General features: G+C 56.2%; 1 long non-coding RNA gene across 1 annotated transcript; it reads right to left on the bottom strand.

Annotated features, from left to right (window-relative positions):
* Positions 1 to 1,021: 1,021 nt before the first annotated feature.
* On the bottom strand, positions 1,022 to 3,270 carry LOC144955637 (uncharacterized). Its single transcript, XR_013641744.1, has 3 exons — positions 3,127 to 3,270; positions 2,382 to 2,521; positions 1,022 to 1,186 (listed from the first exon to the last, which is right to left on the bottom strand). It is a non-coding gene; the product is annotated as an uncharacterized LOC144955637 (long non-coding RNA).
* Positions 3,271 to 3,638: the final 368 nt, after the last annotated feature.

The raw sequence follows: 3,638 nt of genomic DNA, 5'->3' as shown, positions 1-3,638 counted from the left end.
CCTCACCACACACTCACTCACCTCACCACACACACACACACCTCACCACACACACACACACCTCACCACACACACACTCACCTCACCACACACTCACTCACCTCACCACACACTCACTCACCTCACCACACACTCACCACCACACACCACCACCACACACTCACTCACCACACTCCCACACACCACACACACTCACTCACCACACACCACACACACGAGACACTCACCACCACACACACCACCACACACACACCGCACACTCCACCCCCGCCACCCCCACACTCACCACCACACACTAACCACACACACTCCCCTCACCACACACTCACTCACCTCACACTCACCTCACCACACACACACACACACCTCACCACACACTCACTCACCTCACCACACACTCACTCACCTCACCACACCACACACTCACTCACCTCACCACCACACACACCTCACCACACACTCACTCACCTCACCACACACTCACCTCACCACACACACTCACTCACCTCACCACACTCACCTCACCTCACCACACACGCACTCACCACACACACACACTCACCTCACCACACACCACACTCACTCACGACACACTCCCACACACTCACCACCCACACACTCACCACCACCACACACTCACCACACACTCACCACCACCACACACTCACCACCACACACACACACCACACACACACACACCACACACACACACACCACGCACTCACCACACCACACACACACACCACGCACTCACCACCACACACACTCACCTCACCACACACACTCACTCACCTCACCACACACACACTCACCTCACCACACACACACTCACCACCACACACACACTCACCTCACCACACACACACTCACCTCACCACACACACCACCACACTCACACACCACACTCACTCACGACACACTCCCCACACACTCACCACCCACACACTCACCACACACTCACCACCACCACACACTCACCACACACTCACCACCACCACACACTCACCACACACTCACCACCACCACACACTCACCACACACTCACCACACACTCACCAGGCTTGAGTGACGTCAGCGGTACGAGTGGAGCGGTGAGGATTGCACCGCTCACCGCCGCTTTCCCGTTCGCCTCGCTCACCCCGACTCGTCCTCCTTGTCCACCTCGTCCAACACCACTCACCTCCACCTTGTCCACCAAAGAAAGACAAAGGTCCCCCGGCTAGCGTCTAACAAGACTGCTGGGGCAAGTGCTGCGAGGAGCCTATGGAAGGCCCGGCACTGTGGTACACAGACACTCACTCACTCACCTCACACTCACTCACATACTCATACACTCACCCACCCACTCACCCACCCACTCACTCACCCACTCACTCACTCACTCACCCACCCACTCACTCACCCACTCACTCACTCACCCACCCACTCACCCACTCACTAACCCACTAACTCACTCACACACTCACTCACTCACTCACCCACCCACTTACTCACCTCACACTCACTCACCTCACACTCACTTACCTCACACTCACTCACCTCACACCCACCCACCCACTCATTCACCCACCCACCCACTCACCCACCCACTCACCCACCCACTCACCCACCCACTCACCCACCCACCCACCCACCCACTCACCCACCCACCCACCCACCCACTCACCAACCCACTCACCCACCCACCCACTCACCCACTCATTCACCCACCCACCCACTCACCAACCCACCCACCCACTCACCAACCCACCCACCCACCCACTCACCCACACACCTCACACACTCACTTATTCACACACTCACTCATTCACCCCCTCACTCACTCACTCACCCGCCCCCTCATTCACTCACTCGTACACTCATTCACCCACTCGCACATTAAATTATTCACTCATTGACACACTCACCTCACTCATTCACCCACTTACACACTCACTCATTCACCCACATACTCATTCACTCACTCACCGCCATCGCTACCACCACCACCACCATCGCTTCCACCACCATCATCACGTCCACCATCGTTATCACCACTACCACCATCATCACCACCATCACCACCATCATCACCACCACCACCACCATCATGTCCACCATCATTATCATCACCACCACCATCATCATCACCACCATCACCACCATCATCACCACCACCACCACCACCATCATCATCACCACCACCACCATCACCACCTTCACCACCACCATCACCGCCACCATCACCGCCACCATCACCACCATTACCACCACCACCATCACCGCCACCATCACCGCCACCATCATCATCACCACCATCACCACCATCATCACCACCATCACCACCATCACCATCATCACCACCATCACCGCCACCATCACCGCCACCACCACCACCCTACCTTGCCCCCCGCCTCATCCACCACCACTGCGCCCTCCGCACTGTCCACCATCACCGCCACCATCACCACCGCCGCTGCGTTGTCGGCCGCCTCACCCTCCTGCACCTCGCCCGCAGGTTTCACAGCGGCCGTAGCGTCTCCTGCCATGGGAACGTGGAGTGAGCGCGGCGCTGGGAGGGGTGGTTGATGGTGGTGGTGATACTACTGATGATGACACTGCTACTAATGTGATGCTACTAATGATGATGCTACGGATGATGATGCTACAGATGCTGATGATGCTACGGATGATGCTACTGATGATGCTACGGATGATGATGCTACTGATGATGACACTGCTACTGATGTGATGCTACTGATGTGATGCTACTACTGATGATGATGCTGCTACTAGATGACACTGCTACTGATGGTTATGATGCTACTGATGATGATACTACTGATGATGATGATACTACTGATGATGACGATGCTACTGATGATGCTGCTGCTGATGAAGATGATGATACAGATGATGATGATGCTACTGATGATGATGCTACTGATGATGATGATGCGGATGATGATGATACTACTGATGATGATACTACTGATGATGACGATGCTACTGATGATGATGCTGCTACTGATGAAGATGATGCTACTGATGATGATGCTGATGATGATGCTGCTACTGATGAAGATGCTGCTACTGATGATGATGATATTGACGCCGCTGCTGCTGCTGCTGCGAGGAACCTCTCACCCGGCTCTCCGCGCTCATCTTCGTAATCCTTCTTGAGCTGTCGCGCCACTTTGCGGCTGTAGCTGGGACGCTTCAACTGGAACACCTCCAGCTCCACGTCTGGGGCGGGGGGGAGAGTCTGTTCAAACTCAACTACCCACCCAACCACCCACCCACCCACTCAACGACTCTACCACCCACCCACTCAACCACCCAACCACCCACCCACTCACCCACCCACTCACTCAACCACCCACCCACCCAACCACCCACCCACTCACTCAACTACCCAGCCACCCAACCACCCACTCAACCACCCACCCACTCACCCATCCACTCACTCAACCACCCAGCCACCCAACCACCCACCCACCCAACCACCCACTCACTCACTCAACCACCCAGCCACCCAACCACCCACCCACCCAACCACTCAACCACCCACCCACCCACTCACCCACCCACTCACTCAACCACCCAGCCACCCAACCACCCACCCACCCACCCACTCAACCACCCACTCACTCAACCAC

The sequence above is a fragment of the Lampetra fluviatilis genome, unplaced genomic scaffold (genome assembly GCF_964198595.1).
Source record: "Lampetra fluviatilis unplaced genomic scaffold, kcLamFluv1.1 SCAFFOLD_1599, whole genome shotgun sequence".
NCBI classification, from domain to species: Eukaryota; Metazoa; Chordata; class Hyperoartia; order Petromyzontiformes; family Petromyzontidae; genus Lampetra; species Lampetra fluviatilis.
This window is presented reverse-complemented; position numbering and strand designations above follow the sequence as displayed.